Raw genomic sequence first — 13,340 nt, 5'->3', positions numbered from 1 at the left:
AAGAAAAAAATCACATAGTTTTCTTGATAGATGCAGAGAAGGCCTTTGACAAAATTCAGCATCCATTCATGAAAAAAACACTGAGAATCTAGGAATAGAAGGAACTAACCTCAATATCATAAAGTCTATATACAACATATCTGGCAGCTCCTGTGACCAGCTGAAGAGGCCAGGAAACTGAATAGGCAGACATGATTATACTCAGACCTGCCACTATGATGGCATGGTGAATGGGGGAAAACAGATCATTTTTTTTAAATGCATAACAAGTTGGGCATGTTGGCACACACCTATAATACCTATGGCTTGGGAGTCTAAGGCAGGAGGATTGCAGGTACAAAGTCAGCTTCAGCAATTTAGCAAGGCCTTCAGTAACTCATCAAGATACTGTCTCAAAATAAAGAAATAAATAAATACAAAGGACTGGGGTTGTGGATTGGTAGTAAAGCACACCTGAGTTCAATCCCCCAGTACCCCATTTTTTTTTAAATCCCAAATCTGACAAAGTCCATAACAAGTCAAAGATGTCACTCTCACCACTCCTATTCAATGTAGTAATGGAAATAGTAGCCAGAGCAATTACAAAAGAAAAGGAAATAAAAGGGACAAAAATAAGAAAGGATGAAGTTAAAAAAAATACTCCACCAAAGGGACTACTAGAGCTAATAAAATAAATTAAGCAAAGTAGCATGTTACAGATCAACATTAAAAAATCAATAGCTTTCCTTTACACCAATAATGAATTGCTGAGAAAGAAACTGTGAAAACAACCCCAAATAGCCTCAAAAATTAAAATACCTAGGAATAAATCTAACCAAGAAGGTAAAATATCTCTACAATAAATACTGTAGAACATTGAAGAAAATAATTGAAGAAAACACAAGGTCATGGATGGGCAGAGTTAATATTGTTAAAAAAAATGACTATATTGCTAAAACTATACACACACACACACACACACACACTCTGTAATCTCCCTCAAAATAGCAATGATATTTAAAAAACAGTCCTAAAAATCTTTTGAAAGAGTAAAAGACCAGGAGTAGCCAAAGCAATTCTAAGCCAAAAAAAAAAAAAGAAGCAATGCTGGAGGCATCACAGTACCTGACTTCAAATTATTCTACAGAACTATTCTAACAAAAACTGCATAAAATGTCATAAAAACAGAAAAATAGACCAATGGAACAAAATAGAAGAACCGAAGATACACCACACAGAGTCATCTGATCCGTGACATAGGTGTCAAAAAATATAGAAAAAAAATAGCATTTTAGCATTTTAACAAACAATACTGGGAAAACTGGATATCCATCTGCAGAAGAACTAAACTAGAACCTTGTCTGTCACCTTGTACAAATGTCAACTGAAAATGGATTGAAGACTTAGGAATTATACCAGAAACTCCTAGAAGAAAATATAGAATCAACACACTAACATAGAAAGCAGCTCAGGCCACAACTTCCTCAGCAGGATCCCTAAAGCTCAGAAAATAATACAAATAACTAATGGGATGGCATCAAATTAAAAAGGCTTCTGCAGAGAGAAGGAAATTATTAAGAATAAGATAAGAGAACCTACTGAATGAGAGAAAATGTTTGCTAGCTCATTCTTCTGACAGAAGATTGATATTCAGAACAGATAAAGAACTCAAAAGAAACTTAACCCCAGAAAAACAAATAATTCAATTAATGAATGGTGAAAATGAACTAACCAGAAAATACTTAAAAGAAAAAAATTCAAATGCAATCAAATACATGGGAAAAAAAAGGTTCAATATAATTAACATTTAGGGAAATGTAATAACAAATGCAAAGATGTCAATTCATACCAGTCAGAATGGCAGTCATCAAGAATTCATACAATAATAATTGCTGGAAAGGAAATGGAGAAAAAGGAACACTTTCACACTCTTGGTGGGATTGTAAATTAGTACAACCACTATTTAAATCAGCATGGAGTTTCCTCAAAAGATTAAGAATGAAATCACCATATGACCCAGCTATACTACTGCTACTTATCTAAAGAATTAACAAGTTGGCATGCCATAGTAATTTATGCATACACATGTTTATAGTGGCACAATCCACAATAAGCAACCTATGGTACTAGTCTAGGTGTTCATGAGTGAATAAATGGAGAAAGAAAATGTGAAATACACACACACACACACACACACACACAATGGAGTTTTACTCAGCCATAACAAAGAATGAAATTATGTCATTTGTAGGAAAATGGAAATTGAGAGAATTACATTAAGCAAAATAAGCCAAACTCTGAAGGTCAAGGGTCATGTTTTCTTCAATATTTAGAAGCTAGAGGCAAAATAGATAAGAAAGAAAAGGTAGATCAGTAGAATAGGTGTAGAGATCAGGGATAGGGAAACACTGAGGAATTATGTTAGGCAAACTATATTGATATATTGTGTGAATATACAAATGTGTAACAAAGAATCGCCATCATTATGTACAATTATAATGCACCAATAGAAATATGGCAAAAAAGAACATCTGCATGAATTTATTTACAAGTTTCATTTGTAAGTAGACTACTTTCTTTAACCAGATAACAAACCTCAAAAGCCAGAAAGCAAAATTTAGGTAAATTTGATCACAAAAGTTTTATTAAATCCAAATTAAAAATCTGAAACTTTACATTGAAGCAAACCGATAAAGATCATATGTCTATGTGAAATACCCAAAGAATAGATTACTAGGAAAAGACATGGAAAATGAATCAAGGTACCATTTCTGCCTTACTTACTGCATCTTACTTAAAGAAAAATGAAGACCTAAGCCGCTAAAATGTTCAGTGACATTATTAATGTTTGAGGAGTAATATATACTAAGAATTATGCAACCACTCAATAAGCCAAAACTTCAAATATTGAATAATTTTCTAGAGTTCTAGAAGTAATAATATAACCATTTAACATGTGAGGATATTTGCCAAAAAATATTTTAGTAGATCAAGTATCTGTATGTCCAAGTTAATTTATTTATCACATTAATTTTAAAATATTTTGGTTTTCTAGTAATTTATAACGCTTACTGAAAAAGCATTTCCAAAACTGTACTTCTGCCAAACTGTAAGAAATTGTATGACAATTTCTATGAGGATAAAAGTAAGAAGCATTCAATGTATTTTTAAACACAATCAAGACACTACTGCCTTAGTAAACTGAAAACTATTTATAATAAGTTTTTGTGATGAATGAAACAATAAAACTTTCATGGCCAAAACAGAAAATAAATAAATACACATATAAACAAACAAATTAACTAATTAAAAGACTTCTTGGAAAGTGGTTCCTATTATAAGCTTACCTTTATGTTTATTGTGTATGTGTGTGTGTATATACATATATACATACACACAGTGTGAAATAGACGAATATGGTGAGGCAATCAAGTAGATTATCAATTACTTATTACTTTGTTTTTGTCCCAACTTTACCTCTCAGCTTCTCAGTATACTATTCTTTCCTCTCTCATACTTTTTACTAACTTTGGTAGCCTCTGTTTTATTCTCTACTTCGAGATCAGCTTTTTAGATCACATGAGGGGAGGGGAAGGGGGGAAAGGAAGTCAGAAAAATAAAATAGACTTTATTATTGCTGTGTGTATATACGTGACCGCATGACCAACGTGATTCTGCAACCTGTACACTCAGAAAAATGAGAAATTATACCCCATCTGATTCAAATGTATGATATGTCAAGATCATTGTACTGTCATGTGTAACTAATTAAAACAAATAAAAAAGAATATATAGTATTTTTCTTATAGTGCCTACTGTATTTCACTAAACATGAATTCCATCTCTGTTGCTGCAAATGATAGAATTTTATTATTTTCTTGAATTTATACTGTGTGTATATGTGTGTTTGTGTGTGTTTTTATTCTTTCCCCATTCAGCCATCAAGGGACACCTATATTGATCCAATTTCTTGACTATTGTGAATAGTGCTATAATAAACATAGGAGTCCAAATGTCTCTTCCATTTACTGATTTTGTTTCTTTTGGATAAATGTCTACAGTAGGATTGCTGGGTTTTAATGTGGTTTTATTCTTAGTTTTTTTTTTTTTATTATTATTTTTGGAATCTTCCTACTTCCTCTTCCACAATGGTCCAGCTTGCTCTCACAGTTCAATTAGTGAAAACTGAAGCATTCTTGCTGATAACTGTTTAATGGTTTGTAATCTGCAATTTTAGTCTTGCCATTTTATAGTAACTTATTTTATTTAATATTTTATATGATACAGAAAACAAAATTATACATATTAATAAGGGACACATATTCAGATACATGTGACTTTGGGATGCTAGAGTTATATTAATATTACAAATTTTGTAATATTAATATAATATTACAAATTTTAATATATAATATAGAAATAAACTTTTAGATAAATGCTCTATTAAAGTGTTTTTTTATTGCAAGCACACTTAACATAGAAATTTAGTTTTCAGTGTCTTTTCTTAGTTTCTTATGAGAGGGTTGTCTCCCTAAATTATATCTGCCTCGTTTCACTACTTGTTACTACTTACTTCTATTTATTTCTATTTATATCTATCCTCCCTAAGGGAATGAATCATGTCTTATTGGTCTTTTTATTCTTTGCTAGGACAAAAGACTGCTCAATTCATTATATAAATAACAATTTTTATGTAGGGATTAGTAGAGTTATACCAAAATTCAAGGAACCAGATCTCCCTATAAAAATTAGTATTTGATCCACCCAGTGCCTTTTTAACTTGAGCTTGGCTTGTCTCAGCAGGTGGCCCTGTCTCTCTGCTCATTGCTGTTTGCTAAATAGTCCATTGCAAAAAAATAAAAAATAAAAAAAAATTAAAAAATGTCTGCTAAAAGCTGTAATTACTGACACGAACACAGATCACTCAGTCACCCTCTGATGAGGTCAAATCAAGTTGGCACACAGATGCAGCTACTCAAATAACAGGCCAAATTTTGAGCTCTATGCTTAAGCAGTAAAATCTAAAATCATCTGTGACCCCGTAAACTTTTAAAATGTTTTGGTTTTGGTTCAGAAATTAAAGGATGCCACAATTGGAAAGTAATTCTAAGATATTCATAATCCTACCTCCATTTTCGCTGAGATGACTGCTACCCCTATTCTGATCACTAAGTAAATTTGACAACATCATCATTATGATTGAAACTAAGGGAATGGATTATTTCTAAATAAGTTATTTTTGAAAATATTGTAAGATTCTTATATTGAGGTTGGAAACACTAGAGACTAGGCTGAACAGTTTACCCTCTTTCTTGTACTCATTCTACAACTTAATGAAAGATAACTTTGGTATATTAAATAAAGAAAATAAAAACATAGCTATATACCCCGGAGCTTCCATGTACACATCACTAATATGCCCAATACTTTAAATAAGACTATCAAATATTTCTTCACTACTGATTCTAAAAGACAGCATCTTCTGTATGTACAGAGTTTTCATCTTTTTTTCAGTCTTTCTTCTTCTCTTTGATGCTCTCAAATACATAAATATTCAATTCCTTTACCTTTTGTCCAAAAAGGCATTTTCTTATACTTTCTTTCATACATTTCCTGAACTGATTCCTGCTAGTTTCTTTTTTTCTTAAAGAACACTTCACTCAACATATTATGCACTTGACATCAAAACCACAGGCAACAAAAGCAAAAGTGGATGGAATGATGTCAAACAAAAAAGCTTTTTGCATAGCCAAAAAAAAGTAATCCACAGTATGAAAAGACAATCCATGTGGATGAGGGAAAATATTTTCATGTTACATATCTCATAAGGAATTAATATCCAGAATATATAAAGAACTCCTACAACCACACAACATCATACCCAAATAATCCTGTCAAAAGACTTAAGTAGACTTTTTCCCAAAGAGAACATGCAAATGAGCAACAAACATCTAAGAAGATCCTTGTTGTCACTCATGATTAAAGTAAACCAAAACCACAATTAGAGTTAACTTCCTACTCTTCATGATGAATACTATATTAAAAAAATACAAAACAAAACAAAAAAAATAACAGAAAACAATTACCGGTGAGGATATATCAAATGTAGACCACTAGTGCCCTGTAGGTAGTAGGAAGGTAAAATGGAGTAGCCACCATGGAAAGCAATATGAGATTTCTTCAAAAAATTAAAAATACAATCACCATATTATAGCAACTCTACTGCTACATATATATCCAAAATTATTGAAAGCAGTGCTCAAAGAGATATTTGCACATCCATGTTCATGGCAAAATAATTAACAATAGCCCCAAATTGTAAGCAACCCAAATGTCCATCTACAGAAAAGACAAAAAAATGCTGTAGGTGCAAGCAATGCAATACCATTCAATTTTTATAGAAGGAGAGCCTGAGGTGCCACATCATAGAGGAACCTGGAGGACACTATGCTAAACAAAATAAGCAAATCACAATGACAAATATGTATGATTCAGATATGAGGTATCTAAAGTAGCGGAAACAGAAACCACCACCCTTCTACTTTCACTAGGTGGTTGGGAATGGAGAGGTGGTGTTCAATGGCTACAGAATTCCAACTTTAAAAATATTTTCTGTTTTTTTAACCAGAAAAATTATTAAAAACAAAAACACAACAACCTGAGAGTTGGAAGAACAGTATGAGAAATTGCTGTATAAGTTCACAGTTGTACCTATGGGTACATGCTCCCACATTGCAAGGCAGAACACAGAGATATGACTGTGAATTTAAGTACATATGTGACCAAGAAAAATCAGAGAACAGGGGACCGCTGGGGAACAGAAAGCATCAAGAACTTTTAATCACCCAGTCCTAAAACACTATGCTCTTTTCTTCTTCTTTGCCTTGTATCTTCTGAGCTTGTGAGAAGTACCACTTACTTCTTCCTCTTTTTCAGCTTCTCCTCATCTTTAGACTTTCTAGAGATTGGAGAGACATTTAAACCAAGTATTTGTGCTATTTGCTTTAGCTTATTAGATGACAGATTTGTGATGGAACTGAAGAAATTCTGATCAGCTCTCCCACTCTCCAATATCACAGGTACATTGAATCCTTCAGCCCTCTTCTTCATTCTCTCTCTGTGGTATTTCAGATGTAATTTTTAGCATCTTCTTCTCTTCTGCCACATCAACAAATTTTTTAGGGAGTCCTTTCTCTTTGCCAACAGTTCCATGGGTTTTGGTTCTTCTTCCTCTGTTTTATCTTCCAGTGTATCTTTTTTTTTTCACCTCCTCTTGGGCATGATCTTTACCATATGTCTGGAACCTGTTGATATGATTGTTTTATTCCCTTCATCCCAAACCAGGAGCAAGACATTCTTGCTTTAGTTCAGCAAGCTTCAGCTTATGGAGTTCCACCAATTCTGTTGCCAGCTTGTTACCCTTCCAGTTTGCTAGTTAAAGTTACAGTTTTAAAAAGTAAAAAGTTTTAGAAATTGGTGGCAAAATTGAAATTTGAAAGAAAAATGTAGCAAAATTTCATCCATTTCCCCCAAATGGAAACATTGCTTTTAATTTAAAAAGCCTGACAATGTATTAATGATTTATGCAAATATGTAATATTAAAACTAGTAAAAAAAATCTCTGTAACATCATTTTAAATCTGGGAAGTGAATAACTCATATTAATAATAGCATAGCAGACACAAATACAAATTCCTCTAGCAAACATATACTAAGTGCTTTAATATACCCCTTTTTCTGTTAAAAAATAAAGTATAAATTTGGAAAAACAATTTTAAAAGCAGCTCTTTCTTTAAATGCCAGGGGAGGGCAACCAATATTTGCTAGGTACTGGAGCATGAATTTTCAGGTGAGTAAAATCCAAGATTTATAACAATATTACTATTGTTTATGTTTAACAATAGCTGCTGCAAAATAAAAACAACAAAAAAAGAAAACTCTCATTAATTTCCAGACATGTTTATAATTATTGGGCTCAAGTGCTTTCTGAACTAGTGAAAGGAACAGAATATAAAAGCGGAAAACACTAACAAAGGTGAACATGTACACTCAGATAAAATATAGGAGTGGAAAAAATGAGTGGTGGCCTCCTCTCCTTCTCTCTTCCCTTTCCTGAGGTCTTTCCCATCCTATGACTGCTTCCTTTAAGCAACCTTCACTGGGAAAGCCAAGAAGGCCACAAGTGCTGGGCTATATCCCAGATAGGCCAGTCCTGGATATGAGTGCTCCCCTGTCTACGAGTGAGCAGGCGTGTGTGAGAGGGCATGTGCAGGGAGGTGCAGGGTTTCTGTCCCCTACATAGGATCACTGCTTTTATTTGGAGATTATACTCATTGACACATTAACAAAATAAGACTAAAATTGTTTAGAATTGAATTGCCTTGACTTCCCTTTAGTTCCTCACTTAAGAAAATACACATGATTTTGCATTATCATAAAGTGATTAGTTTTTATTTAGTGGTAACAATATAGGACAAACACATTTGAATAAACAATAGAAAAATCACTAAGCATGAGAAATGTACATAAGACTCTAGTTTTTCCCAACCCTTATCCCCATTAAGTAGAATTGTAGGTAAACAGCTCATACTAGTTAAAAGTTACACCCCCTCTCTTTTAAAAATGTTATAAGTTAACACATTATTTGTCTTCTTAGTAAACAGGGGATAAAAAAAAGAAGTGGAAAATTGCTTGAGTAAAAGATAAGACTGCCATGCCAAATTATAAATTTTCATTTAAATTGGTACTTAGCATTTCCACTGAATTGTCCTCATTATCATTGGTATCCAGAATACTATCACCACTAAATTATTCAATATTAGTTAGCAGTCTGATGAGTGGATTTCATTTTTTTTATATTTACATCATAGTGTTGGCTCATAGAGTGTATCACTAAACAATTATTTCACTAATATCTACTTCAGTCCAAAGTGTGCTTGTAGAAGTCTCTAAATTAGATAAAGCAAGATTTATTACATTACCATCAGAAGAAATGTGTGATTTTTAGATAAGCATGTTTAAAGATTTTTGGATTTTTCTGAATATGGGTATGGTTTAGAGAAGTTTTGCTTTAACTATCTTGAAGCACAGAGAGGTAAAATTTTCATCTAGTAGTAAGAAAATGTGTCTGGGGATGTAGCTCAGTATTAAGAGTGCTTACCTAGCACTATAAAAATATATAGTTTTTTTTTTTTAAAAAAGAGATCTTTTTGAAGAAAAGTGTATATTTATGTTATGACTACACAGAACTCTGAGAGTCACAAAAATCTCTAATTATGAAATGGTACTATCAAAATTAAATATATCAGGTGGATGGGATTAAAAGAGAAGAAAAACAGCTTTATTAATGAATTAATAGAATCTTTTCCATCTGTATATTTGTGATTATAAATAAGAGATAATATAAATTGAAACAAAAGAAATGTAGCTTTTAAGCATGTCTTCACATTTTTAAACTGTAATTATAAACCATTTTTCTTGACAAAGAGCTCCACATTTTTCTTCAAAGCAAGGAAAATATTAAAAACACTGTGAAAATAAAATGAAAGAAAGAAATCATTGAAAAATACTTCCTAAGGTGCCTTTTAACTAGCTCAGGAAAACTGTGGTAAGACTGGGTAAAATGTTAAATGTTAAATGATTTTGTGGTAATTACATTTTGAAAGCTTTAGATGTTTCTCAGTTGAATAACAACAAAGTTGCTGAGGAGATAGTTTGTAAAGGAGTAGGACATAGGTCTAATGTTCATGATTATAGACTTTCTTGAATGATGTTATGAAAAATTTCAAGAATTTTTAGTAGTCCAGGTAGAAGATTAGTAGAAGTTCTATAATGAAAAGAGTAGTGCAATGGAATAGTGGGATCAAATTAGATTATGAACCTGTCAATGTTAATATGATGCAATATTTTAAATAGGTGGGCACTCAAGCAGAATTTGGTCTGATTTTCATGGCACAATGAGCTTTCATTTTCAGTCTTACCTTATATGGAAATTAAGACTGTAAGCTGGTGCAGTGGTACATGCCTGTAATCCCAGTGGTTTGGTAGGCTGCGACAGGAGGATCTTGAGTTCAAAGCCAGCCTCAGCAAAAGTGAGGTACTAAGCAAATCAGTGAGACCCTGTCTCTAATAAAATACAAAATAGGGCTGGGGTATGGCTCAGTAGTTGAGTGCCCCTGAGTTCATTTCCTGGTACCCTCTTCCAAAAAAAAAAAAAAATTACACTCTATACTATGCAATTTTCTTTCAACACACCAGACCAGAAAGAGTGCTACTAATGGAGAAGATAAGTGCCAACTGCATTTACCTGTCTCTTCTGTCAGTGATACAGCTCCAAAGGTGTCCTGAAATTTTTTGAACAACTTGTTTTCAAAGTGGGGGGAAATAGCTGTGATTTGTAATCTTGTCCAGATTCCAGGGCTGTAAATATTCCCACCAAGGTCAATTGCAAACTATCAACATGACATCACTGAATGTAGAGTTGACAGAGGGTGTGCACAATTGGCTTATGAGAGTTGGTTCAAGTATATCAGTGTCACAAGAGCTAATCCCAGATTCCATTTTTAGCAGCATTACTGAAGTATAATTGACATAATAAATGCACATATTTAATGCACAATCTGATAAATACTAGCATAATTACAGGACTATGAAGCTAGAACAATAATGAAGACAATGTACGTATCTAGCACTTCAGAAAGTTGTAGGTATTTTTTTTTTCCTTTTTCCCAAAGTTTCAGCATAATTGAAATAATCCCCAAATGTTCAGGACTTCTTACACAATTAACAGTATTTTAAGAACATGAAAGTTACTGATCCACCATTTTTTGTGTCTATATTCTAGAATTTATAACATTATAGTCCACTATGGACTTTCAAATGCATTTATCTACTATCCACATAGATGTGCATATTCTCAAGCGAAATATTCTATCAATTTTGTGCTCAGGAGCTGGTGTTGAATTATAAAGCATATTTTTTTAATTCTACTTTCTTGCAATTGGTGTGGAAACTAACAGCAAAATTTTAACATGTGGTTAAAGGGCACACATTTAGAGCTACATGGTTCCATATAATTTGTGCTTTAATCTTGCCCCTAAACGCTAATGGAAAATGAAAAGATTAACTCTAATCCTCATATGAATGGTTTTCAGTGTGACTAAACACATGCATAAGTAAGTCTGAAGAAAATATTAAAAAGCAAAGTATTCTCAGCTCAACATGATAAATCAAGCTTAAATAAGACTAGCACTAGGAAGTATTTACTAAATAATAATTTTGTTTTTCATATATATAAAATATCATTATGACTACCTGATAAATCCAATATGTATTTCATGCTTTCATTCATCCCTTCTTAAAATCAACATGTGCATAGCTTCCAAAATATACTGCGTATTTAAACTAGTTCCTCAATTTTTCCTATTTTCTTTGTATCATATGTTGGTTGTTTACTTCCTCACTAAGGTCCTATGCTGGTCTTTGAAGAGCCAATCATTCTCAAGGATACACCTTTGGTCTATTGTTCTTCATGAAGCTTCACTAGTTAATTTTATCCACTTTTGTAGTCTAAAGACACATAAATTTATGACTTCAGTGCAGAAATTTCCCCAAGGGTCAGGTTCATTTATCAAACTTTTAATTAGATGGGCTACTGGATATTCAATATGTCTTTCTTGGTCACTTAAGAATTAAAATGTTTGAGCATGTTCATTCTAAGATTTATTTGTGCTTGTTGTATTTTCTTGCCTCAGTTGTATCATGGTTCATTTTCCTATCTTATGAGCCTGAGAATTTATCCTGTAGAGATCTTCCAACATTATTTACCAAGTCTCCATACCATTCTTCTTCACTAAAATATAAAATACTCTAGTTGGCATTAAAATAGTATTTTTCTATGTATTAAGAATGGTAAAATAATTCCTAGAAATAAAACATTTAAAAATCGTTGGAAATGTTACTCAAAATATGTAACAGGAATAGAAAATTCTTCTGGTTGTTATCTCATATGGGAGGGTTATATGTCTTTCCCTTTACTTCCTTGGCAGTTTTGAGATACTCTGAATAGCCTATTTAAATCTACTGAACAGAATTTGAAAGCCACTTGACTTCACAAATGAAGTTCATTACTTGGCATGGAAAACCCCTCTTGACATCTCCTCCTCCCTCCCTCACCATTTACATCCCAGCAATATCAAACAGTTGGCACTTTGCTCAGGTGCTATGCTGATTGTCATTCCCTGTCTTTGATCATGCTCCTCCTTTGTGAAGAATATCGTCAGTCTCTCCACTACATATTACTTGGCCATTTACAATCCAACTTTAAGATTTATATCAGGTTACATTTCACTGGTTACTTTAGTCAAATGTCCACGTGTGAACAAAATAAATATAACACTTGCCCTCATGGAGCTCATAAACTTGGGGTGAAATGGGGAGAAAATAATAAGGAAACAAATACACAAAACCCAGTAGAAGGAGAACTGCTTGAACCACCTGTTTCTAGTTCCATGTTGGCCATGTTACAGACTCTCAAAAAAAAAAAAAAAAAAAAAACAAGAAGTGATCACCATTTACAATGCCATGATCAATGCTAGGTGCTTTCATATATCTGTTCATTTTAATTTTCAAAATTATGTTAAGGAACAAACATATTTCTTCATTTTTTTGTAGATGAGAAGACAAAGACTTAGAGAAAATGACAAATTTACTGATGCCCACAAAGGCAGAGAGGATCAGCATCTGTATGAAAACATTAAAAAAAGTCTCATTTCAGAAGCTGTCCATGTTCATAATAGCATTGGCTTTCTGCAGTTATTAAAAAAACAATATTAAATCCCTCCTTATCTCAAGTCAATTCACAGTTTAAAATTTTTATTCCAAGATTGTTTTACTAAATCCTAGCAAGCTTAGAGCAAGTTTTACAATGTAGTACTTTAGAATTCAAAGGATTTAATCATGAATGGTGAATCTGCAAAATAGGTTATCAGAGCCCCACTGGTTTCAGCAATGGGAAGGAACAGCTTCCTGCAGCATCTGTTAGAATGAAATGGCTTAGGGAAGGTGGAGGGAATGCTTAAATGGTGTGCCAAACACCTGGTATTCAAAGCATTCATTGCTCTATAAGCTCCAAATGAAAGTGTCAATTATTCACTTTGAAAATGCTTATAGATTTGGAATAAGATTCTCAAATAATTAATGTGAGTTTCAAACATAATCACAACCATATGTTTAGTAGAAATATGTGATTACTACAAGAACCTTTTTTGAAACAAATAGAGTAAACAATGTCAAAACTTAGGCACTTGAGTGTCTGAACTGTAGGTTACTGCTGTCCAGATTCTGAAAAACCTTCCATCTAG

At 32.8% G+C, this 13,340-nt stretch overlaps 1 pseudogene; it reads right to left on the bottom strand.

Annotated features, from left to right (window-relative positions):
• Positions 1-4,452: 4,452 nt before the first annotated feature.
• Positions 4,453-12,499, bottom strand: LOC107144652 (annotated as a pseudogene).
• Between the last annotated feature and the right edge of the window lie 841 nt (positions 12,500-13,340).

The sequence above is a fragment of the Marmota marmota genome, unplaced genomic scaffold (genome assembly GCF_001458135.2).
Source record: "Marmota marmota marmota unplaced genomic scaffold, marMar, whole genome shotgun sequence".
NCBI lineage: Eukaryota > Metazoa > Chordata > Mammalia > Rodentia > Sciuridae > Marmota > Marmota marmota.
This window is presented reverse-complemented; position numbering and strand designations above follow the sequence as displayed.